Source organism: Ascidiella aspersa, chromosome 4 (assembly GCF_963924565.1).
Source record: "Ascidiella aspersa chromosome 4, kaAscAspe10.2, whole genome shotgun sequence".
Lineage (NCBI taxonomy): Eukaryota > Metazoa > Chordata > Ascidiacea > Phlebobranchia > Ascidiidae > Ascidiella > Ascidiella aspersa.
Genome location: NC_139450.1, coordinates 23,974,037 through 23,991,124, shown reverse-complemented (window position 1 = coordinate 23,991,124; position 17,088 = coordinate 23,974,037). Strand labels below are relative to the sequence as shown.

General features: G+C 39.0%; 46 non-coding genes and 45 pseudogenes across 46 annotated transcripts; all 91 read left to right on the top strand.

Annotated features, from left to right (window-relative positions):
• The first annotated feature begins 61 nt into the window (after nucleotides 1–61).
• Nucleotides 62–180, top strand: LOC146151864 (5S ribosomal RNA). Its single transcript, XR_014498062.1, has one exon. It is a non-coding gene; the product is annotated as a 5S ribosomal RNA (ribosomal RNA).
• A 63-nt stretch (nucleotides 181–243) lies between these two features.
• Nucleotides 244–362, top strand: LOC146151863 (5S ribosomal RNA). Its single transcript, XR_014495510.1, has one exon. It is a non-coding gene; the product is annotated as a 5S ribosomal RNA (ribosomal RNA).
• A 64-nt stretch (nucleotides 363–426) lies between these two features.
• On the top strand, nucleotides 427–545 carry LOC146151862 (5S ribosomal RNA). The gene has a single exon (XR_014498147.1). It is a non-coding gene; the product is annotated as a 5S ribosomal RNA (ribosomal RNA).
• Nucleotides 546–610: 65 nt separating this feature from the next.
• Nucleotides 611–729, top strand: LOC146151861 (5S ribosomal RNA; annotated as a pseudogene).
• Nucleotides 730–803: 74 nt separating this feature from the next.
• On the top strand, nucleotides 804–922 carry LOC146151860 (5S ribosomal RNA; annotated as a pseudogene).
• A 74-nt stretch (nucleotides 923–996) lies between these two features.
• On the top strand, nucleotides 997–1,115 carry LOC146151859 (5S ribosomal RNA; annotated as a pseudogene).
• Nucleotides 1,116–1,241: 126 nt separating this feature from the next.
• LOC146151858 (5S ribosomal RNA) lies at nucleotides 1,242–1,360 on the top strand. Its single transcript, XR_014498130.1, has one exon. It is a non-coding gene; the product is annotated as a 5S ribosomal RNA (ribosomal RNA).
• A 64-nt stretch (nucleotides 1,361–1,424) lies between these two features.
• Nucleotides 1,425–1,543, top strand: LOC146151857 (5S ribosomal RNA). The gene has a single exon (XR_014495712.1). It is a non-coding gene; the product is annotated as a 5S ribosomal RNA (ribosomal RNA).
• Nucleotides 1,544–1,607: 64 nt separating this feature from the next.
• On the top strand, nucleotides 1,608–1,726 carry LOC146151856 (5S ribosomal RNA). Its single transcript, XR_014498406.1, has one exon. It is a non-coding gene; the product is annotated as a 5S ribosomal RNA (ribosomal RNA).
• Nucleotides 1,727–1,790: 64 nt separating this feature from the next.
• Nucleotides 1,791–1,909, top strand: LOC146151855 (5S ribosomal RNA). The gene has a single exon (XR_014497095.1). It is a non-coding gene; the product is annotated as a 5S ribosomal RNA (ribosomal RNA).
• Nucleotides 1,910–1,973: 64 nt separating this feature from the next.
• LOC146151854 (5S ribosomal RNA) lies at nucleotides 1,974–2,092 on the top strand. The gene has a single exon (XR_014498051.1). It is a non-coding gene; the product is annotated as a 5S ribosomal RNA (ribosomal RNA).
• A 65-nt stretch (nucleotides 2,093–2,157) lies between these two features.
• Nucleotides 2,158–2,276, top strand: LOC146151853 (5S ribosomal RNA; annotated as a pseudogene).
• A 65-nt stretch (nucleotides 2,277–2,341) lies between these two features.
• LOC146151852 (5S ribosomal RNA) lies at nucleotides 2,342–2,460 on the top strand (annotated as a pseudogene).
• A 73-nt stretch (nucleotides 2,461–2,533) lies between these two features.
• LOC146151851 (5S ribosomal RNA) lies at nucleotides 2,534–2,652 on the top strand. The gene has a single exon (XR_014498040.1). It is a non-coding gene; the product is annotated as a 5S ribosomal RNA (ribosomal RNA).
• A 63-nt stretch (nucleotides 2,653–2,715) lies between these two features.
• Nucleotides 2,716–2,834, top strand: LOC146151850 (5S ribosomal RNA). Its single transcript, XR_014495509.1, has one exon. It is a non-coding gene; the product is annotated as a 5S ribosomal RNA (ribosomal RNA).
• A 64-nt stretch (nucleotides 2,835–2,898) lies between these two features.
• Nucleotides 2,899–3,017, top strand: LOC146151849 (5S ribosomal RNA). The gene has a single exon (XR_014498146.1). It is a non-coding gene; the product is annotated as a 5S ribosomal RNA (ribosomal RNA).
• A 65-nt stretch (nucleotides 3,018–3,082) lies between these two features.
• On the top strand, nucleotides 3,083–3,201 carry LOC146151848 (5S ribosomal RNA; annotated as a pseudogene).
• Nucleotides 3,202–3,266: 65 nt separating this feature from the next.
• Nucleotides 3,267–3,385, top strand: LOC146151847 (5S ribosomal RNA). The gene has a single exon (XR_014498060.1). It is a non-coding gene; the product is annotated as a 5S ribosomal RNA (ribosomal RNA).
• A 64-nt stretch (nucleotides 3,386–3,449) lies between these two features.
• On the top strand, nucleotides 3,450–3,568 carry LOC146151846 (5S ribosomal RNA). Its single transcript, XR_014498028.1, has one exon. It is a non-coding gene; the product is annotated as a 5S ribosomal RNA (ribosomal RNA).
• Nucleotides 3,569–3,614: 46 nt separating this feature from the next.
• On the top strand, nucleotides 3,615–3,733 carry LOC146151845 (5S ribosomal RNA; annotated as a pseudogene).
• A 74-nt stretch (nucleotides 3,734–3,807) lies between these two features.
• Nucleotides 3,808–3,926, top strand: LOC146151844 (5S ribosomal RNA). The gene has a single exon (XR_014495271.1). It is a non-coding gene; the product is annotated as a 5S ribosomal RNA (ribosomal RNA).
• A 65-nt stretch (nucleotides 3,927–3,991) lies between these two features.
• On the top strand, nucleotides 3,992–4,110 carry LOC146151843 (5S ribosomal RNA; annotated as a pseudogene).
• A 65-nt stretch (nucleotides 4,111–4,175) lies between these two features.
• On the top strand, nucleotides 4,176–4,294 carry LOC146151842 (5S ribosomal RNA; annotated as a pseudogene).
• Nucleotides 4,295–4,359: 65 nt separating this feature from the next.
• Nucleotides 4,360–4,478, top strand: LOC146151841 (5S ribosomal RNA; annotated as a pseudogene).
• A 64-nt stretch (nucleotides 4,479–4,542) lies between these two features.
• LOC146151840 (5S ribosomal RNA) lies at nucleotides 4,543–4,661 on the top strand. Its single transcript, XR_014495711.1, has one exon. It is a non-coding gene; the product is annotated as a 5S ribosomal RNA (ribosomal RNA).
• Nucleotides 4,662–4,725: 64 nt separating this feature from the next.
• LOC146151839 (5S ribosomal RNA) lies at nucleotides 4,726–4,844 on the top strand. Its single transcript, XR_014498405.1, has one exon. It is a non-coding gene; the product is annotated as a 5S ribosomal RNA (ribosomal RNA).
• A 64-nt stretch (nucleotides 4,845–4,908) lies between these two features.
• LOC146151838 (5S ribosomal RNA) lies at nucleotides 4,909–5,027 on the top strand. Its single transcript, XR_014497094.1, has one exon. It is a non-coding gene; the product is annotated as a 5S ribosomal RNA (ribosomal RNA).
• Nucleotides 5,028–5,091: 64 nt separating this feature from the next.
• On the top strand, nucleotides 5,092–5,210 carry LOC146151837 (5S ribosomal RNA). Its single transcript, XR_014498017.1, has one exon. It is a non-coding gene; the product is annotated as a 5S ribosomal RNA (ribosomal RNA).
• Nucleotides 5,211–5,275: 65 nt separating this feature from the next.
• On the top strand, nucleotides 5,276–5,394 carry LOC146151836 (5S ribosomal RNA; annotated as a pseudogene).
• Nucleotides 5,395–5,459: 65 nt separating this feature from the next.
• Nucleotides 5,460–5,578, top strand: LOC146151835 (5S ribosomal RNA; annotated as a pseudogene).
• Nucleotides 5,579–5,651: 73 nt separating this feature from the next.
• On the top strand, nucleotides 5,652–5,770 carry LOC146151834 (5S ribosomal RNA). Its single transcript, XR_014498006.1, has one exon. It is a non-coding gene; the product is annotated as a 5S ribosomal RNA (ribosomal RNA).
• Nucleotides 5,771–5,833: 63 nt separating this feature from the next.
• Nucleotides 5,834–5,952, top strand: LOC146151833 (5S ribosomal RNA). Its single transcript, XR_014495508.1, has one exon. It is a non-coding gene; the product is annotated as a 5S ribosomal RNA (ribosomal RNA).
• Nucleotides 5,953–6,016: 64 nt separating this feature from the next.
• On the top strand, nucleotides 6,017–6,135 carry LOC146151832 (5S ribosomal RNA). Its single transcript, XR_014498144.1, has one exon. It is a non-coding gene; the product is annotated as a 5S ribosomal RNA (ribosomal RNA).
• A 65-nt stretch (nucleotides 6,136–6,200) lies between these two features.
• Nucleotides 6,201–6,319, top strand: LOC146151831 (5S ribosomal RNA; annotated as a pseudogene).
• A 65-nt stretch (nucleotides 6,320–6,384) lies between these two features.
• LOC146151830 (5S ribosomal RNA) lies at nucleotides 6,385–6,503 on the top strand. The gene has a single exon (XR_014498059.1). It is a non-coding gene; the product is annotated as a 5S ribosomal RNA (ribosomal RNA).
• A 64-nt stretch (nucleotides 6,504–6,567) lies between these two features.
• LOC146151829 (5S ribosomal RNA) lies at nucleotides 6,568–6,686 on the top strand. Its single transcript, XR_014497995.1, has one exon. It is a non-coding gene; the product is annotated as a 5S ribosomal RNA (ribosomal RNA).
• Nucleotides 6,687–6,731: 45 nt separating this feature from the next.
• Nucleotides 6,732–6,850, top strand: LOC146151828 (5S ribosomal RNA; annotated as a pseudogene).
• Nucleotides 6,851–6,924: 74 nt separating this feature from the next.
• On the top strand, nucleotides 6,925–7,043 carry LOC146151827 (5S ribosomal RNA; annotated as a pseudogene).
• A 74-nt stretch (nucleotides 7,044–7,117) lies between these two features.
• On the top strand, nucleotides 7,118–7,236 carry LOC146151826 (5S ribosomal RNA). Its single transcript, XR_014498055.1, has one exon. It is a non-coding gene; the product is annotated as a 5S ribosomal RNA (ribosomal RNA).
• Nucleotides 7,237–7,300: 64 nt separating this feature from the next.
• Nucleotides 7,301–7,419, top strand: LOC146151825 (5S ribosomal RNA). Its single transcript, XR_014497984.1, has one exon. It is a non-coding gene; the product is annotated as a 5S ribosomal RNA (ribosomal RNA).
• A 65-nt stretch (nucleotides 7,420–7,484) lies between these two features.
• On the top strand, nucleotides 7,485–7,603 carry LOC146151824 (5S ribosomal RNA; annotated as a pseudogene).
• A 65-nt stretch (nucleotides 7,604–7,668) lies between these two features.
• On the top strand, nucleotides 7,669–7,787 carry LOC146151823 (5S ribosomal RNA). The gene has a single exon (XR_014496225.1). It is a non-coding gene; the product is annotated as a 5S ribosomal RNA (ribosomal RNA).
• A 65-nt stretch (nucleotides 7,788–7,852) lies between these two features.
• LOC146151822 (5S ribosomal RNA) lies at nucleotides 7,853–7,971 on the top strand (annotated as a pseudogene).
• A 63-nt stretch (nucleotides 7,972–8,034) lies between these two features.
• LOC146151821 (5S ribosomal RNA) lies at nucleotides 8,035–8,153 on the top strand. Its single transcript, XR_014496342.1, has one exon. It is a non-coding gene; the product is annotated as a 5S ribosomal RNA (ribosomal RNA).
• Nucleotides 8,154–8,217: 64 nt separating this feature from the next.
• On the top strand, nucleotides 8,218–8,336 carry LOC146151820 (5S ribosomal RNA). The gene has a single exon (XR_014498143.1). It is a non-coding gene; the product is annotated as a 5S ribosomal RNA (ribosomal RNA).
• A 65-nt stretch (nucleotides 8,337–8,401) lies between these two features.
• LOC146151819 (5S ribosomal RNA) lies at nucleotides 8,402–8,520 on the top strand (annotated as a pseudogene).
• Nucleotides 8,521–8,594: 74 nt separating this feature from the next.
• LOC146151818 (5S ribosomal RNA) lies at nucleotides 8,595–8,713 on the top strand (annotated as a pseudogene).
• A 74-nt stretch (nucleotides 8,714–8,787) lies between these two features.
• LOC146151817 (5S ribosomal RNA) lies at nucleotides 8,788–8,906 on the top strand (annotated as a pseudogene).
• Nucleotides 8,907–9,032: 126 nt separating this feature from the next.
• On the top strand, nucleotides 9,033–9,151 carry LOC146151816 (5S ribosomal RNA). Its single transcript, XR_014498129.1, has one exon. It is a non-coding gene; the product is annotated as a 5S ribosomal RNA (ribosomal RNA).
• A 64-nt stretch (nucleotides 9,152–9,215) lies between these two features.
• On the top strand, nucleotides 9,216–9,334 carry LOC146151815 (5S ribosomal RNA). Its single transcript, XR_014495710.1, has one exon. It is a non-coding gene; the product is annotated as a 5S ribosomal RNA (ribosomal RNA).
• A 64-nt stretch (nucleotides 9,335–9,398) lies between these two features.
• On the top strand, nucleotides 9,399–9,517 carry LOC146151814 (5S ribosomal RNA). Its single transcript, XR_014498404.1, has one exon. It is a non-coding gene; the product is annotated as a 5S ribosomal RNA (ribosomal RNA).
• Nucleotides 9,518–9,581: 64 nt separating this feature from the next.
• On the top strand, nucleotides 9,582–9,700 carry LOC146151813 (5S ribosomal RNA). The gene has a single exon (XR_014497092.1). It is a non-coding gene; the product is annotated as a 5S ribosomal RNA (ribosomal RNA).
• A 64-nt stretch (nucleotides 9,701–9,764) lies between these two features.
• LOC146151812 (5S ribosomal RNA) lies at nucleotides 9,765–9,883 on the top strand. The gene has a single exon (XR_014497973.1). It is a non-coding gene; the product is annotated as a 5S ribosomal RNA (ribosomal RNA).
• A 65-nt stretch (nucleotides 9,884–9,948) lies between these two features.
• On the top strand, nucleotides 9,949–10,067 carry LOC146151811 (5S ribosomal RNA; annotated as a pseudogene).
• A 65-nt stretch (nucleotides 10,068–10,132) lies between these two features.
• LOC146151810 (5S ribosomal RNA) lies at nucleotides 10,133–10,251 on the top strand (annotated as a pseudogene).
• Nucleotides 10,252–10,324: 73 nt separating this feature from the next.
• On the top strand, nucleotides 10,325–10,443 carry LOC146151809 (5S ribosomal RNA). The gene has a single exon (XR_014497962.1). It is a non-coding gene; the product is annotated as a 5S ribosomal RNA (ribosomal RNA).
• Nucleotides 10,444–10,506: 63 nt separating this feature from the next.
• On the top strand, nucleotides 10,507–10,625 carry LOC146151808 (5S ribosomal RNA). The gene has a single exon (XR_014495507.1). It is a non-coding gene; the product is annotated as a 5S ribosomal RNA (ribosomal RNA).
• Nucleotides 10,626–10,689: 64 nt separating this feature from the next.
• On the top strand, nucleotides 10,690–10,808 carry LOC146151807 (5S ribosomal RNA; annotated as a pseudogene).
• A 65-nt stretch (nucleotides 10,809–10,873) lies between these two features.
• LOC146151806 (5S ribosomal RNA) lies at nucleotides 10,874–10,992 on the top strand (annotated as a pseudogene).
• Nucleotides 10,993–11,057: 65 nt separating this feature from the next.
• Nucleotides 11,058–11,176, top strand: LOC146151805 (5S ribosomal RNA). Its single transcript, XR_014498058.1, has one exon. It is a non-coding gene; the product is annotated as a 5S ribosomal RNA (ribosomal RNA).
• A 64-nt stretch (nucleotides 11,177–11,240) lies between these two features.
• Nucleotides 11,241–11,359, top strand: LOC146151804 (5S ribosomal RNA). The gene has a single exon (XR_014497951.1). It is a non-coding gene; the product is annotated as a 5S ribosomal RNA (ribosomal RNA).
• Nucleotides 11,360–11,539: 180 nt separating this feature from the next.
• LOC146151803 (5S ribosomal RNA) lies at nucleotides 11,540–11,659 on the top strand (annotated as a pseudogene).
• A 65-nt stretch (nucleotides 11,660–11,724) lies between these two features.
• On the top strand, nucleotides 11,725–11,843 carry LOC146151802 (5S ribosomal RNA; annotated as a pseudogene).
• A 74-nt stretch (nucleotides 11,844–11,917) lies between these two features.
• On the top strand, nucleotides 11,918–12,036 carry LOC146151801 (5S ribosomal RNA). The gene has a single exon (XR_014495571.1). It is a non-coding gene; the product is annotated as a 5S ribosomal RNA (ribosomal RNA).
• A 65-nt stretch (nucleotides 12,037–12,101) lies between these two features.
• LOC146151800 (5S ribosomal RNA) lies at nucleotides 12,102–12,220 on the top strand (annotated as a pseudogene).
• A 65-nt stretch (nucleotides 12,221–12,285) lies between these two features.
• LOC146151799 (5S ribosomal RNA) lies at nucleotides 12,286–12,404 on the top strand (annotated as a pseudogene).
• A 65-nt stretch (nucleotides 12,405–12,469) lies between these two features.
• LOC146151798 (5S ribosomal RNA) lies at nucleotides 12,470–12,588 on the top strand. Its single transcript, XR_014496224.1, has one exon. It is a non-coding gene; the product is annotated as a 5S ribosomal RNA (ribosomal RNA).
• Nucleotides 12,589–12,652: 64 nt separating this feature from the next.
• Nucleotides 12,653–12,771, top strand: LOC146151797 (5S ribosomal RNA). Its single transcript, XR_014497940.1, has one exon. It is a non-coding gene; the product is annotated as a 5S ribosomal RNA (ribosomal RNA).
• A 46-nt stretch (nucleotides 12,772–12,817) lies between these two features.
• On the top strand, nucleotides 12,818–12,936 carry LOC146151796 (5S ribosomal RNA; annotated as a pseudogene).
• A 74-nt stretch (nucleotides 12,937–13,010) lies between these two features.
• Nucleotides 13,011–13,129, top strand: LOC146151795 (5S ribosomal RNA; annotated as a pseudogene).
• Nucleotides 13,130–13,203: 74 nt separating this feature from the next.
• On the top strand, nucleotides 13,204–13,323 carry LOC146151794 (5S ribosomal RNA; annotated as a pseudogene).
• Nucleotides 13,324–13,397: 74 nt separating this feature from the next.
• LOC146151793 (5S ribosomal RNA) lies at nucleotides 13,398–13,516 on the top strand (annotated as a pseudogene).
• A 64-nt stretch (nucleotides 13,517–13,580) lies between these two features.
• Nucleotides 13,581–13,700, top strand: LOC146151792 (5S ribosomal RNA; annotated as a pseudogene).
• Nucleotides 13,701–13,774: 74 nt separating this feature from the next.
• Nucleotides 13,775–13,893, top strand: LOC146151791 (5S ribosomal RNA). The gene has a single exon (XR_014498529.1). It is a non-coding gene; the product is annotated as a 5S ribosomal RNA (ribosomal RNA).
• Nucleotides 13,894–13,957: 64 nt separating this feature from the next.
• Nucleotides 13,958–14,076, top strand: LOC146151790 (5S ribosomal RNA). The gene has a single exon (XR_014498433.1). It is a non-coding gene; the product is annotated as a 5S ribosomal RNA (ribosomal RNA).
• Nucleotides 14,077–14,141: 65 nt separating this feature from the next.
• Nucleotides 14,142–14,260, top strand: LOC146151789 (5S ribosomal RNA; annotated as a pseudogene).
• Nucleotides 14,261–14,325: 65 nt separating this feature from the next.
• Nucleotides 14,326–14,444, top strand: LOC146151788 (5S ribosomal RNA). Its single transcript, XR_014496223.1, has one exon. It is a non-coding gene; the product is annotated as a 5S ribosomal RNA (ribosomal RNA).
• A 64-nt stretch (nucleotides 14,445–14,508) lies between these two features.
• On the top strand, nucleotides 14,509–14,627 carry LOC146151787 (5S ribosomal RNA). Its single transcript, XR_014497697.1, has one exon. It is a non-coding gene; the product is annotated as a 5S ribosomal RNA (ribosomal RNA).
• Nucleotides 14,628–14,701: 74 nt separating this feature from the next.
• Nucleotides 14,702–14,820, top strand: LOC146151786 (5S ribosomal RNA; annotated as a pseudogene).
• Nucleotides 14,821–14,866: 46 nt separating this feature from the next.
• LOC146151785 (5S ribosomal RNA) lies at nucleotides 14,867–14,985 on the top strand (annotated as a pseudogene).
• A 74-nt stretch (nucleotides 14,986–15,059) lies between these two features.
• LOC146151784 (5S ribosomal RNA) lies at nucleotides 15,060–15,178 on the top strand (annotated as a pseudogene).
• Nucleotides 15,179–15,242: 64 nt separating this feature from the next.
• LOC146151783 (5S ribosomal RNA) lies at nucleotides 15,243–15,361 on the top strand. The gene has a single exon (XR_014495663.1). It is a non-coding gene; the product is annotated as a 5S ribosomal RNA (ribosomal RNA).
• Nucleotides 15,362–15,425: 64 nt separating this feature from the next.
• Nucleotides 15,426–15,544, top strand: LOC146151782 (5S ribosomal RNA; annotated as a pseudogene).
• A 74-nt stretch (nucleotides 15,545–15,618) lies between these two features.
• Nucleotides 15,619–15,738, top strand: LOC146151781 (5S ribosomal RNA; annotated as a pseudogene).
• Nucleotides 15,739–15,812: 74 nt separating this feature from the next.
• LOC146151780 (5S ribosomal RNA) lies at nucleotides 15,813–15,931 on the top strand. The gene has a single exon (XR_014498528.1). It is a non-coding gene; the product is annotated as a 5S ribosomal RNA (ribosomal RNA).
• Nucleotides 15,932–15,995: 64 nt separating this feature from the next.
• LOC146151779 (5S ribosomal RNA) lies at nucleotides 15,996–16,114 on the top strand (annotated as a pseudogene).
• A 64-nt stretch (nucleotides 16,115–16,178) lies between these two features.
• Nucleotides 16,179–16,297, top strand: LOC146151778 (5S ribosomal RNA; annotated as a pseudogene).
• Nucleotides 16,298–16,361: 64 nt separating this feature from the next.
• Nucleotides 16,362–16,480, top strand: LOC146151777 (5S ribosomal RNA; annotated as a pseudogene).
• A 64-nt stretch (nucleotides 16,481–16,544) lies between these two features.
• LOC146151776 (5S ribosomal RNA) lies at nucleotides 16,545–16,663 on the top strand (annotated as a pseudogene).
• Nucleotides 16,664–16,737: 74 nt separating this feature from the next.
• Nucleotides 16,738–16,856, top strand: LOC146151775 (5S ribosomal RNA; annotated as a pseudogene).
• Nucleotides 16,857–16,930: 74 nt separating this feature from the next.
• LOC146151774 (5S ribosomal RNA) lies at nucleotides 16,931–17,049 on the top strand (annotated as a pseudogene).
• The last annotated feature ends 39 nt before the right edge of the window (nucleotides 17,050–17,088 follow it).

The following is a 17,088-nucleotide window of genomic DNA, read 5'->3' as shown; positions in this document are numbered from 1 at the left end:
TAAAATATATTTAAATGTTAGCATTTTAAAGATTTTAGACCAAAAAATGTTTACCAACACTGTCTACGACCATACCAGGTTGAATGCACCCGATCTCGTCCGATCTCGGAAGTTAAGCAACGTCGGGATTGGTTAGTACTTGGATGGGTGACCGCCTAGGAATACCAATTGTCGTAGGCAAAATATGATTTATTTAAGTTTTTATTTTTAAAATAGAATAGACATAAAATGTTGAGAAATACTGCTTACGACCATACCAGGTTGAATGCACCCGATCTCGTCCGATCTCGGAAGTTAAGCAACGTCGGGATTGGTTAGTACTTGGATGGGTGACCGCCTAGGAATACCAATTGTCGTAGGCATAATATCATTTATTTAAGTTTTTACATTTTTAAATAGATTAGACCATAAATGTTGACCAATACTGTCTACGACCATACCAGGTTGAATGCACCCGATCTCGTCCGATCTCGGAAGTTAAGCAACGTCGGGATTGGTTAGTACTTGGATGGGTGACCGCCTAGGAATATCAATTTTCGTAGGCAAAATATGATTTATTTAAGTTTTTACATTTTTAAATAGATTAGACCAAAAAATGTTGACCAATACTGGCTACGAACATACCAGGTTGAATGCACCCGATCTCGTCCGATCTCGGAAGATAAGCAACGTCGGGATTGGTTAGTACTTGGATGGGTGACCGCATAGGAATTCCAATTGTCATAGGCAAAATATGATTCCTAAAATATATTTAAATGTCAACATTTTTAAAGATTTTAGACCAAAAAATGTTGACCAAAACTGTCAACGACCACACCAGGTTGAATGCACCCGATCTCGTCCGATCTCGGAAGTTAAGCAACTTTGGGATTGGTTAGTACTTGGATGGGTGACCGCCTAGGAATACCAATTGTCATAGGCAAAATATGATTTTTAAAATATATTTAAATGTTAACATTTTTAAAGATTTTAGACCAAAAAATGTTGACCAATACTGTCTACGACCATACCAGGTTGAATGCACCCGATCTCGTCCGATCTCGGAAGTTAAGCAATGTCGGGATTGGTTAGTACTTGGATGGGTGACCGCATAGGAATTCCAATTGTCATAGGCAAAATATGATTTATAAAATATATTTAAATGTTAACATTGTTGAAAATTTTAGACGTCATAGGCACAATATGATTTATTTAAGTTTTACTTTTTTAAATAGATTAGACCATAAATGTTGACCAATACTGTCTACGACCATACCAGGTTGAATGCACCCGATCTCGTCCGATCTCGGAAGTTAAGCAACGTCGGGATTGGTTAGGACTTGGATGGGTGACCGCCTAGGAATACCAATTGTCGTAGGCACAATATGATTTATTTAAGTTTTTACATTTTCAAATAGATTAGACCATAAATGTTGACGATTACTGTCTACGACCATACCAGGTTGAATGCACCCGATCTCGTCCGATCTCGGAAGTTAAGCAACGTCGGGATTGGTTAGTACTTGAATGGGTGACCGCCTAGGAATACCAATTGTCGTAGGCATAATATCATTTATTTAAGTTTTTACATTTTTAAATAGATTAGACCATAAATGTTGACCATTACTGTCCACGACCATACCAGGTTGAATGCACCCGATCTCGTCCGATCTCGGAAGTTAAGCAACGTCGGGATTGGTTAGTACTTGGATGGGTTTCCGCCTAGGAATACCAATTGTCGTAGGCACAATATAATTTGTTTAAGTTTTTACATTTTTAAATAGATTAGACCATAAATGTTGACGATTACTGTCTACGACCATACCAGCTTGAATGCACCCGATCTCGTCCGATCTCGGAAGTTAAGCAACGTCGGGATTGGTTAGTACTTGGATGGGTGACCGCCTAGGAATACCAATTGTCGTAGGCATAATATCATTTATTTAAGTTTTTACATTTTTAAATAGATTAGACCATAAATGTTTACCAATAATGTCTACGACCATACCAGGTTGAATGCACCCGATCTCGTCCGATCTCGGAAGTTAAGCAACGTCGGGATTGGTTAGTACTTGGATGGGTGACCGCCTAGGAATACCAATTGTCGTAGGCAAAATATGATTTATTTAAGTTTTTACATTTTTAAATAGATTAGACCAAAAAATGTTGACCAATACTGGCTACGAACATACCAGGTTGAATGCACCCGATCTCGTCCGATCTCGGAAGTTAAGCAACGTCGGGATTGGTTAGTACTTGGATAGGTGACCGCCTAGGAATACCAATTGTCGTAGGCAAAATATGATTTATTTAAGTTTTTACATTTTTAAATAGATTAGACCAAAAAATGTTGACCAATACTGGCTACGACCAAACCAGATTGAATGCACCCGATCTCGTCCGATCTCGGAAGTTAAGCAACATCGGGTTTGGTTGCTACTTGGATGGGTGACCGCCTAGGAATACCAATTGTCATAGGCAAAATATTATTTTTAAAATATATTTAAATGTTAGCATTTTAAAGATTTTAGACCAAAAAATGTTTACCAACACTGTCTACGACCATACCAGGTTGAATGCACCCGATCTCGTCCGATCTCGGAAGTTAAGCAACGTCGGGATTGGTTAGTACTTGGATGGGTGACCGCCTAGGAATACCAATTGTCGTAGGCAAAATATGATTTATTTAAGTTTTTATTTTTAAAATAGAATAGACATAAAATGTTGAGAAATACTGCTTACGACCATACCAGGTTGAATGCACCCGATCTCGTCCGATCTCGGAAGTTAAGCAACGTCGGGATTGGTTAGTACTTGGATGGGTGACCGCCTAGGAATACCAATTGTCGTAGGCATAATATCATTTATTTAAGTTTTTACATTTTTAAATAGATTAGACCATAAATGTTGACCAATACTGTCTACGACCATACCAGGTTGAATGCACCCGATCTCGTCCGATCTCGGAAGTTAAGCAACGTCGGGATTGGTTAGTACTTGGATGGGTGACCGCCTAGGAATATCAATTTTCGTAGGCAAAATATGATTTATTTAAGTTTTTACATTTTTAAATAGATTAGACCAAAAAATGTTGACCAATACTGGCTACGAACATACCAGGTTGAATGCACCCGATCTCGTCCGATCTCGGAAGATAAGCAACGTCGGGATTGGTTAGTACTTGGATGGGTCACCGCCTAGGAATACCAATTGTCGTAGGCAAAATATGATTTATTTAAGTTTTTACATTTTTAAATAGATTAGACCAAAAAATGTTGACCAACACTGGCTACGACCATACCAGTTTGAATGCACCCGATCTCGTCCGATCTCGGAAGTTAAGCAACGTCGGGATTGGTTAGTACTTGGATGGGTGACCGCCTAGGAATACCAATTGTCGTAGGCACAATATGATTTGTTTAAGTTTTTACATTTTTAAATAGATTAGACCATAAATGTTGACCAATACTGTCTACGACCATACCAGGTTGAATGCACCCGATCTCGTCCGATCTCGGAAGTTAAGCAACGTCGGGATTGGTTAGTACTTGGATGGGTGACCGCCTAGGAATACCAATTGTCGTAGGCAAAATATGATTTATTTAAGTTTTTACTTTTTAATGTTGAGAAATACTGCTTACGACCATACCAGGTTGAATGCACCCGATCTCGTCCGATCTCGGAAGTTACGCAACGTCGGGATTGGTTAGTACTTGGATGGGTGACCGCATAGGAATTCCAATTGTCATAGGCAAAATATGATTTATAAAATATATTTAAATGTTAACATTTTTAAAGATTTTAGACCAAAAAATGTTGACCAATACTGTCTACGACCATACCAGGTTGAAAGCACCCGATCTCGTCCGATCTCGGAAGTTAAGCAACGTCGGGATTGGTTAGTACTTGGATGGGTGACCGCCTAGGAATACCAATTGTCGTAGGCAAAATATGATTTATTTAAGTTTTTACATTTTTAAATAGATTAGACCAAAAAATGTTGACCAATACTGGCTACGAACATACCAGATTGAATGCACCCGATCTCGTCCGATCTCGGAAGTTGAGCAACGTCGGGATTGGTTAGTACTTGGATGGGTGACCGCCTAGGAATACCAATTGTCGTAGGCAAAATATGATTTATTTAAGTTTTTACATTTTTAAATAGATTAGACCAAAAAATGTTGACCAATACTGGCTACGAACATACCAGATTGAATGCACCCGATCTCGTCCGATCTCGGAAGTTGAGCAACGTCGGGATTGGTTAGTACTTGGATGGGTGACCGCCTAGGAATACCAATTGTCGTAGGCAAAATATGATTTATTTAAGTTTTTACATTTTTAAATAGATTAGACCAAAAAAGGTTGACCAATACTGGCTACGACCATACCAGGTTGAATGCACCCGATCTCGTCCGATCTCGGAAGTTAAGCAACGTCGGGATTGGTTAGGACTTGGATGGGTGACCGCCTAGGAATACCAATTGTCGTAGGCACAATATGATTTATTTAAGTTTTTACATTTTCAAATAGATTAGACCATAAATGTTGACGATTACTGTCTACGACCATACCAGGTTGAATGCACCCGATCTCGTCCGATCTCGGAAGTTAAGCAACGTCGGGATTGGTTAGTACTTGAATGGGTGACCGCCTAGGAATACCAATTGTCGTAGGCATAATATCATTTATTTAAGTTTTTACATTTTTAAATAGATTAGACCATAAATGTTGACCATTACTGTCCACGACCATACCAGGTTGAATGCACCCGATCTCGTCCGATCTCGGAAGTTAAGCAACGTCGGGATTGGTTAGTACTTGGATGGGTTTCCGCCTAGGAATACCAATTGTCGTAGGCACAATATGATTTGTTTAAGTTTTTACATTTTTAAATAGATTAGACCATAAATGTTGACGATTACTGTCTACGACCATACCAGCTTGAATGCACCCGATCTCGTCCGATCTCGGAAGTTAAGCAACGTCGGGATTGGTTAGTACTTGGATGGGTGACCGCCTAGGAATACCAATTGTCGTAGGCATAATATCATTTATTTAAGTTTTTACATTTTTAAATAGATTAGACCATAAATGTTGACCAATAATGTCTACGACCATACCAGGTTGAATGCACCCGATCTCGTCCGATCTCGGAAGTTAAGCAACGTCGGGATTGGTTAGTACTTGGATGGGTGACCGCCTAGGAATACCAATTGTCGTAGGCAAAATATGATTTATTTAAGTTTTTACATTTTTAAATAGATTAGACCAAAAAATGTTGACCAATACTGGCTACGAACATACCAGGTTGAATGCACCCGATCTCGTCCGATCTCGGAAGTTAAGCAACGTCGGGATTGGTTAGTACTTGGATAGGTGACCGCCTAGGAATACCAATTGTCGTAGGCAAAATATGATTTATTTAAGTTTTTACATTTTTAAATAGATTAGACCAAAAAATGTTGACCAATACTGGCTACGACCAAACCAGATTGAATGCACCCGATCTCGTCCGATCTCGGAAGTTAAGCAACATCGGGTTTGGTTGCTACTTGGATGGGTGACCGCCTAGGAATACCAATTGTCATAGGCAAAATATTATTTTTAAAATATATTTAAATGTTAGCATTTTAAAGATTTTAGACCAAAAAATGTTTACCAACACTGTCTACGACCATACCAGGTTGAATGCACCCGATCTCGTCCGATCTCGGAAGTTAAGCAACGTCGGGATTGGTTAGTACTTGGATGGGTGACCGCCTAGGAATACCAATTGTCGTAGGCAAAATATGATTTATTTAAGTTTTTATTTTTAAAATAGAATAGACATAAAATGTTGAGAAATACTGCTTACGACCATACCAGGTTGAATGCACCCGATCTCGTCCGATCTCGGAAGTTAAGCAACGTCGGGATTGGTTAGTACTTGGATGGGTGACCGCCTAGGAATACCAATTGTCGTAGGCATAATATCATTTATTTAAGTTTTTACATTTTTAAATAGATTAGACCATAAATGTTGACCAATACTGTCTACGACCATACCAGGTTGAATGCACCCGATCTCGTCCGATCTCGGAAGTTAAGCAACGTCGGGATTGGTTAGTACTTGGATGGGTGACCGCCTAGGAATATCAATTTTCGTAGGCAAAATATGATTTATTTAAGTTTTTACATTTTTAAATAGATTAGACCAAAAAATGTTGACCAATACTGGCTACGAACATACCAGGTTGAATGCACCCGATCTCGTCCGATCTCGGAAGATAAGCAACGTCGGGATTGGTTAGTACTTGGATGGGTCACCGCCTAGGAATACCAATTGTCGTAGGCAAAATATGATTTATTTAAGTTTTTACATTTTTAAATAGATTAGACCAAAAAATGTTGACCAATACTGGCTACGACCATACCAGTTTGAATGCACCCGATCTCGTCCGATCTCGGAAGTTAAGCAACGTCGGGATTGGTTAGTACTTGGATGGGTGACCGCCTAGGAATACCAATTGTCGTAGGCACAATATGATTTGTTTAAGTTTTTACATTTTTAAATAGATTAGACCATAAATGTTGACCAATACTGTCTACGACCATACCAGGTTGAATGCACCCGATCTCGTCCGATCTCGGAAGTTAAGCAACGTCGGGATTGGTTAGTACTTGGATGGGTGACCGCCTAGGAATACCAATTGTCGTAGGCAAAATATGATTTATTTAAGTTTTTACTTTTTAATGTTGAGAATACTGCTTACGACCATACCAGGTTGAATGCACCCGATCTCGTCCGATCTCGGAAGTTACGCAACGTCGGGATTGGTTAGTACTTGGATGGGTGACCGCATAGGAATTCCAATTGTCATAGGCAAAATATGATTTATAAAATATATTTAAATGTTAACATTTTTAAAGATTTTAGACCAAAAAATGTTGACCAATACTGTCTACGACCATACCAGGTTGAAAGCACCCGATCTCGTCCGATCTCGGAAGTTAAGCAACGTCGGGATTGGTTAGTCATTGGATGGGTGACCGCCTAGCAATACCAATTGTCATAGGCAAAATATGATTTTTAAAATATATTTAAATGTTAACATTTTTAAAGATTTTAGACCAAAAAATGTTGACCAATACTGCCTACGACCATACCAGGTTGAAAGCACCCGATCTCGTCCGATCTCGGAAGTTAAGCAACGTCGGGATTGGTTAGTCATTGGATGGGTGACCGCCTAGGAATACCAATTGTCGTAGGCATAACATCATTTATTTAAGTTTTTACATTTTTAAAAAGATTAGACCATAAATGTTGACGAATACTGTCTACGACCATACCAGGTTGAATGCACCCGATCTCGTCCGATCTCGGAAGTTAAGCAACGTCGGGATTGGTTAGTACTTGGATGGGTGACCGCCTAGGAATACCAATTGTCGTAGGCAAAATATGATTTATTTAAGTTTTTACATTTTTAAATAGATTAGACCAAAAAATGTTGACCAATACTGGCTACGAACATACCAGATTGAATGCACCCGATCTCGTCCGATCTCGGAAGTTAAGCAACGTCGGGATTGGTTAGTACTTGGATGGGTGACCGCCTAGGAATACCAATTGTCGTAGGCAAAATATGATTTATTTAAGTTTTTACATTTTTAAATAGATTAGACCAAAAAATGTTGACCAATACTGGCTACGACCATACCAGGTTGAATGCACCCGATCTCGTCCGATCTCGGAAGTTAAGCAACGTCGGGATTGGTTAGTACTTGGATGGGTGACCGCCTAGGAATACCAATTGTCGTAGGCAAAATATGATTTATTTAAGTTTTTACATTTTTAAATAGATTAGACCAAAAAATGTTGACCAATACTGGCTACGAACATACCAGATTGAATGCACCCGATCTCGTCCGATCTCGGAAGTTAAGCAACGTCGGGATTGGTTAGTACTTGGATGGGTGACCGCCTAGGAATACCAATTGTCGTAGGCAAAATATGATTTATTTAAGTTTTTATTTTTAAAATAGAATAGACATAAAATGTTGAGAAATACTGCTTACGACAATACCAGGTTGAATGCACCCGATCTCGTCCGATCTCGGAAGTTAAGCAACGTCGGGATTGGTTAGTACTTGGATGGGTGACCGCCTAGGAATACCAATTGTCGTAGGCATAATATCATTTATTTAAGTTTTTACATTTTTAAATAGATTAGACCATAAATGTTGACCAATACTGTCTACGACCATACCAGGTTGAATGCACCCGATCTCGTCCGATCTCGGAAGTTAAGCAACGTCGGGATTGGTTAGTACTTGGATGGGTGACCGCCTAGGAATATCAATTTTCGTAGGCAAAATATGATTTATTTAAGTTTTTACATTTTTAAATAGATTAGACCAAAAAATGTTGACCAATACTGGCTACGAACATACCAGGTTGAATGCACCCGATCTCGTCCGATCTCGGAAGATAAGCAACGTCGGGATTGGTTAGTACTTGGATGGGTGACCGCATAGGAATTCCAATTGTCATAGGCAAAATATGATTCCTAAAATATATTTAAATGTTAACATTTTTAAAGATTTTAGACCAAAAAATGTTGACCAAAACTGTCAACGACCACACCAGGTTGAATGCACCCGATCTCGTCCGATCTCGGAAGTTAAGCAACTTTGGGATTGGTTAGTACTTGGATGGGTGACCGCCTAGGAATACCAATTGTCATAGGCAAAATATGATTTTTAAAATATATTTAAATGTTAACATTTTTAAAGATTTTAGACCAAAAAATGTTGACCAATACTGTCTACGACCATACCAGGTTGAATGCACCCGATCTCGTCCGATCTCGGAAGTTAAGCAATGTCGGGATTGGTTAGTACTTGGATGGGTGACCGCATAGGAATTCCAATTGTCATAGGCAAAATATGATTTATAAAATATATTTAAATGTTAACATTGTTGAAGATTTTAGACGTCATAGGCACAATATGATTTATTTAAGTTTTACTTTTTTAAATAGATTAGACCATAAATGTTGACCAATACTGTCTACGACCATACCAGGTTGAATGCACCCGATCTCGTCCGATCTCGGAAGTTAAGCAACGTCGGGATTGGTTAGGACTTGGATGGGTGACCGCCTAGGAATACCAATTGTCGTAGGCACAATATGATTTATTTAAGTTTTTACATTTTCAAATAGATTAGACCATAAATGTTGACGATTACTGTCTACGACCATACCAGGTTGAATGCACCCGATCTCGTCCGATCTCGGAAGTTAAGCAACGTCGGGATTGGTTAGTACTTGAATGGGTGACCGCCTAGGAATACCAATTGTCGTAGGCATAATATCATTTATTTAAGTTTTTACATTTTTAAATAGATTAGACCATAAATGTTGACCATTACTGTCCACGACCATACCAGGTTGAATGCACCCGATCTCGTCCGATCTCGGAAGTTAAGCAACGTCGGGATTGGTTAGTACTTGGATGGGTTTCCGCCTAGGAATACCAATTGTCGTAGGCACAATATGATTTGTTTAAGTTTTTACATTTTTAAATAGATTAGACCATAAATGTTGACGATTACTGTCTACGACCATACCAGCTTGAATGCACCCGATCTCGTCCGATCTCGGAAGTTAAGCAACGTCGGGATTGGTTAGTACTTGGATGGGTGACCGCCTAGGAATACCAATTGTCGTAGGCATAATATCATTTATTTAAGTTTTTACATTTTTAAATAGATTAGACCATAAATGTTGACCAATAATGTCTACGACCATACCAGGTTGAATGCACCCGATCTCGTCCGATCTCGGAAGTTAAGCAACGTCGGGATTGGTTAGTACTTGGATGGGTGACCGCCTAGGAATACCAATTGTCGTAGGCAAAATATGATTTATTTAAGTTTTTACATTTTTAAATAGATTAGACCAAAAAATGTTGACCAATACTGGCTACGAACATACCAGGTTGAATGCACCCGATCTCGTCCGATCTCGGAAGTTAAGCAACGTCGGGATTGGTTAATACTTGGATAGGTGACCGCCTAGGAATACCAATTGTCGTAGGCAAAATATGATTTATTTAAGTTTTTACATTTTTAAATAGATTAGACCAAAAAATGTTGACCAATACTGGCTACGACCAAACCAGATTGAATGCACCCGATCTCGTCCGATCTCGGAAGTTAAGCAACATCGGGTTTGGTTGCTACTTGGATGGGTGACCGCCTAGGAATACCAATTGTCATAGGCAAAATATTATTTTTAAAATATATTTAAATGTTAGCATTTTAAAGATTTTAGACCAAAAAATGTTTACCAACACTGTCTACGACCATACCAGGTTGAATGCACCCGATCTCGTCCGATCTCGGAAGTTAAGCAACGTCGGGATTGGTTAGTACTTGGATGGGTGACCGCCTAGGAATACCAATTGTCGTAGGCAAAATATGATTTATTTAAGTTTTTATTTTTAAAATAGAATAGACATAAAATGTTGAGAAATACTGCTTACGACCATACCAGGTTGAATGCACCCGATCTCGTCCGATCTCGGAAGTTAAGCAACGTCGGGATTGGTTAGTACTTGGATGGGTGACCGCCTAGGAATACCAATTGTCGTAGGCATAATATCATTTATTTAAGTTTTTACATTTTTAAATAGATTAGACCATAAATGTTGACCAATACTGTCTACGACCATACCAGGTTGAATGCACCCGATCTCGTCCGATCTCGGAAGTTAAGCAACGTCGGGATTGGTTAGTACTTGGATGGGTGACCGGCTAGGAATATCAATTTTCGTAGGCAAAATATGATTTATTTAAGTTTTTACATTTTTAAATAGATTAGACCAAAAAATGTTGACCAATACTGGCTACGAACATACCAGGTTGAATGCACCCGATCTCGTCCGATCTCGGAAGATAAGCAACGTCGGGATTGGTTAGTACTTGGATGGGTCACCGCCTAGGAATACCAATTGTCGTAGGCAAAATATGATTTATTTAAGTTTTTACATTTTTAAATAGATTAGACCAAAAAATGTTGACCAATACTGGCTACGACCATACCAGTTTGAATGCACCCGATCTCGTCCGATCTCGGAAGTTAAGCAACGTCGGGATTGGTTAGTACTTGGATGGGTGACCGCCTAGGAATACCAATTGTCGTAGGCACAATATGATTTGTTTAAGTTTTTACATTTTTAAATAGATTAGACCATAAATGTTGACCAATACTGTCTACGACCATACCAGGTTGAATGCACCCGATCTCGTCCGATCTCGGAAGTTAAGCAACGTCGGGATTGGTTAGTACTTGGATGGGTGACCGCCTAGGAATACCAATTGTCGTAGGCAAAATATGATTTATTTAAGTTTTTACTTTTTAATGTTGAGAAATACTGCTTACGACCATACCAGGTTGAATGCACCCGATCTCGTCCGATCTCGGAAGTTACGCAACGTCGGGATTGGTTAGTACTTGGATGAAGTTTTTACATTTTTAAATAGATTAGACCATAAATGTTGACCAATACCGACTACGACCATACCAGGTTGAATGCACCCGATCTCGTCCGATCTCGGAAGTTAAGCAACATCGGGATTGGTTGCTACTTGGGATGGGTGACCGCATAGGAATACCAATTGTCGTAGGCACAATATGATTTATTTAAGTTTTTACATTTTTAAATAGATTAGACCATAAAATGTTGACCAATACTGGCTACGAACATACCAGGTTGAATGCACCCGATTCGCGTCCGATCTCGGAAGTTAAGCAACGTCGGGTTGGTTGGTACTTAGATGGGTGACCGCCTAGGAATACCAATTGTCATAGGCAAAATATGATTTTTAAATTATATTCAAATGTTAACATTTTTAAAGATTTTAGACCAAAAAATATTGACCAATACTGCCTACGACCATACCATGTTGAATGCACCCGATCTCGTCCGATCTCGGAAGTTAAGCAACGTAGGGATTGGTTAGTACTTGGATGGGTGACCGCCTAGCAATACCAATTGTCGTAGGCAAAATATGATTTATTTAAGTTTTTACATTTTTAAATAGATTAGACCAAAAAATGTTGACCAATACTGGCTACGACCATACCAGGTTGAATGCACCCGATCTCGTCCGATCTCGGAAGTTAAGCAACGTCTGGATTGGTTAGTACTTGGATGGGTGACCGCCTAGGAATACCAATTGTCGTAGGCACAATATGATTTATTTAAGTTTTTACATTTTAAAATAGATTAGACCAAAAAATGTTGACCAATACTGGCTACGAACATACCAGGTTGAATGCACCCGATCTCGTCCGATCTCGGAAGATAAGCAACGTCGGGATTGGTTAGTACTTGGATGGGTCACCGCCTAGGAATACCAATTGTCGTAGGCAAAATATGATTTATTTAAGTTTTTACATTTTTAAATAGATTAGACCAAAAAATGTTGACCAATACTGGCTACGACCATACCAGGTTGAATGCACCCGATCTCGTCCGATCTCGGAAGTTAAGCAACGTCGGGATTGGTTAGTACTTGGATGGGTGACCGCCTAGGAATACCAATTGTCGTAGGCACAATATGATTTGTTTAAGTTTTTACATTTTTAAATAGATTAGACCATAAATGTTGACCAATACTGTCTACGACCATACCAGGTTGAATGCACCCGATCTCGTCCGATCTCGGAAGTTAAGCAACGTCGGGATTGGTTAGTACTTGGATGGGTGACCGCCTAGGAATACCAATTGTCGTAGGCAAAATATGATTTATTTAAGTTTTTACTTTTTAATGTTGAGAAATACTGCTTACGACCATACCAGGTTGAATGCACCCGATCTCGTCCGATCTCGGAAGTTACGCAACGTCGGGATTGGTTAGTACTTGGATGGGTGACCGCATAGGAATTCCAATTGTCATAGGCAAAATATGATTTATAAAATATATTAAAATGTTAACATTTTTAAAGATTTTAGACCAAAAAATGTTGACCAATACTGTCTATGACCATACCAGGTTGAATTCACCCGATCTCGTCCGATCTCGGAAGTTAAGCAACGTCGGGATTGGTTACCACTTGGATGGGTGACCGCCTAGGAATACCAATTGTCATAGGCAAAATATGATTTCTAAAATATATTTAAATGTTAACATTTTTAAAGATTTTAGACCAAAAAATGTTGACCAATACTGTCTACGACCATACCAGGTTGAATGCACCCGATCTCGTCCGATCTCGGAAGTTAAGCAACATTGGGATTGGTTGCTACTTGGATGGGTGACGGGCCTAGGAATACCAATTGTCATAGGCAAAATATGATTTTTAACATATATTTAAATGTTAAAATTTTTAAAGATTTTAGACCAAAAAATGTTGACCAATACTGTCTACGACCATACCAGGTTGAATGCACCCGATCTCGTCCGATCTCGGAAGTTAAGCATCATCGGGATTGGTTGCTACTTGGATGGGTGACCGCCTAGGAATTCCAATTGTCGTAGGCACAATATGATTTATTAAAGATTTTACATTTTTAAATAGATTAGACCATAAATGTTGACCAATACTGTCTATGACCATACCAGGTTGAATGCACCCGATCTCGTCCGATCTCGGAAGTTAAGCAACATTGGGATTGGTTGCTATTTGGATGGGTGACGGGCCTAGGAATACCAATTGTCACAGGCAAAATATGATTTTGAACATATATTTAAATGTTAAAATTTTTAAAGATTTTAGACCAAAAAATGTTGACCAATACTGTCTACGACCATACCAGGTTGAATGCACCCGATCTCGTCCGATCTCGGAAGTTAAGCAACATCGGGATTGGTTGCTACTTGGATGGGTGACCGCCTAGGAATACCAATTGTCGTAGGCACAATATGATTTATTTAAGTTTTTACATTTTTAAATAGATTAGACCATAAATGTTGACCAATACTGTCTACGACCATACCAGGTTGAATGCACCCGATCTCGTCCGATCTCGGAAGTTAAGCAACGTCGGGATTGTTTAGTACTTGGATGGGTGACCGCCTAGGAATATCAATTTTCGTAGGCAAAATATGATTTATTTAAGTTTTTACATTTTTAAATAGATTAGACCAAAAAATGTTGACCAATACTGGCTACGAACATACCAGGTTGAATGCACCCGATCTCGTCCGATCTCGGAAGATAAGCAACGTCGGGATTGGTTAGTACTTGGATGGGTCACCGCCTAGGAATACCAATTGTCGTAGGCAAAATATGATTTATTTAAGTTTTTACATTTTTAAATAGATTAGACCAAAAAATGTTGACCAATACTGGCTACGACCATACCAGGTTGAATGCACCCGATCTCGTCCGATCTCGGAAGTTAAGCAACGTCGGGATTGGTTAGTACTTGGATGGGTGACCGCCTAGGAATACCAATTGTCGTAGGCACAATATGATTTGTTTAAGTTTTTACATTTTTAAATAGATTAGACCATAAATGTTGACCAATACTGTCTACGACCATACCAGGTTGAATGCACCCGATCTCGTCCGATCTCGGAAGTTAAGCAACGTCGGGATTGGTTAGTACTTGGATGGGTGACCGCATAGGAATTCCAATTGTCATAGGCAAAATATGATTTATAAAATATATTAAAATGTTAACATTTTTAAAGATTTTAGACCAAAAAATGTTGACCAATACTGTCTATGACCATACCAGGTTGAATTCACCCGATCTCGTCCGATCTCGGAAGTTAAGCAACGTCGGGATTGGTTACCACTTGGATGGGTGACCGCCTAGGAATACCAATTGTCGTAGGCAAAATATGATTTATTTAAGTTTTTACTTTTTACTGTTGAGAAATACTGCTTACGACCATACCAGGTTGAATGCACCCGATCTCGTCCGATCTCGGAAGTTACGCAACGTCGGGATTGGTTAGTACTTGGATGGGTGACCGCATAGGAATTCCAATTGTCATAGGCAAAATATGATTTATAAAATATATTAAAATGTTAACATTTTTAAAGATTTTAGACCAAAAAATGTTGACCAATACTGTCTATGACCATACCAGGTTGAATTCACCCGATCTCGTCCGATCTCGGAAGTTAAGCAACGTCGGGATTGGTTACCACTTGGATGGGTGACCGCCTAGGAATTCCAATTGTCGTAGGCACAATATGATTTATTAAAGATTTTACATTTTTAAATAGATTAGACCATAAATGTTGACCAATACTGTCTATGACCATACCAGGTTGAATGCACCCGATCTCGTCCGATCTCGGAAGTTAAGCAACGTCGGGATTGGTTAGTACTTGGATGGGTGACCGCCTAGGAATACCAATTGTCGTAGGCAAAATATGATTGATTTAAGTTTTTACTTTTTTAAATAGATTAGACATAAAATGTTGAGAAATACTGCTTACGACCATACCAGGTTGAATGCACCCGATCTCGTCCGATCTCGGAAGTTACGCAACGTCGGGATTGGTTAGTACTTGGATGGGTGACCGCATAGGAATTCCAATTGTCATAAGCAAAATATGATTTATAAAATATATTTAAATGTTAACATTTTTACAGATTTTAGACCATAAAATGTTGACCAATACTGTCTATGACCATACCAGGTTGAATGCACCGGATCTCGTCCGATCTCGGAAGTTAAGCAACGTCGGGATTGGTTAGTACTTGGATGGGTGACGGGCCTAGGAATACCAATTGTCATAGGCAAAATATGATTTTTAAAATATATTTAAATGTTAAAATTTTTAAAGATTTTAGACCAAAAAATGTTGACCAATACTGTCTACGACCATACCAGGTTGAATGCACCCGATCTCGTCCGATCTCGGAAGTTAAGCAACATCGGGATTGGTTGCTACTTGGATGGGTGACCGCCTAGGAATACCAATTGTCGTAGGCACAATATGATTTATTTAAGTTTTTACATTTTTAAATAGATTAGACCATAAATGTTGACCAATACTGTCTACGACCATACCAGGTTGAATGCACCCGATCTCGTCCGATTTCGGAAGTTAAGCAACGTCGGGATTGGTTAGTACTTGGATGAGTGACCGCCTAGGAATACCAATTGTCGTAGGCAAAATATGATTTATTTAAGTTTTTACTTTTTTAAATAGATTAGACATAAAATGTTGAGAAATACTGCTTACGACCATACCAGGTTGAATGCATCCGATCTCGTCCGATCTCGGAAGTTAAGCAACATCGGGATTGGTTGCTACTTGGATGGGTGACCGCATAGGAATACCAATTGTCGTAGGCAAAATATGATTTATTTAAGTTTTTACTTTTTTAATTAGATTAGACATAAAATGTTGAAAAATACTGCTTTCGACCATACCAGGTTGAATGCACCCGATCTCGTCCGATCTCGGATGTTAAGCAACATCGGGATTGGTTGCTACTTGGATGGGTGACCGCCTAGGAATACCAATTGTCGTAGGCACAATATGATTTATTTAAGTTTTTACATTTTTAAATAGATTAGACCATAAATGTTGACCAATACTGTCTACGACCATACCAGGTTGAATGCACCCGATCTCGTCCGATCTCGGAAGTTAAGCAACGTCGGGATTGGTTAGTACTTGGATGGTTGACCGCATAGGAATTCCAATTGTCATAGGCAAAATATGATTCATAAAATATATTTAAATGTTAACATTTTTAAAGATTTTAGACCAAAAAATGTTGACCAATACTGTCTACGACCACACCAGGTTGAATGCACCCGATCTCGTCCGATCTCGGAAGTTAAGCAACGTCGGGATTGGTTAGTACTTGGATGGGTGACCGCCTAGGAATACCAATTGTCATAGGCAAAATATGATTTTTAAAATATATTTAAATGTTAACATTTTTAAAGATTTTAGACGAAAAAATGTTGACCAATACTGTCTACGACCATACCAGGTTGAATGCACCCGATCTCGTCCGATCTCGGAAGTTAAGCAACATCGGGATTGGTTGCTACTTGGATGGGTGACCGCATAGGAATACCAATTGTCGTAGGCACAATATGATTTAGTTAAGTTTTTACATTTTTAAATAGAT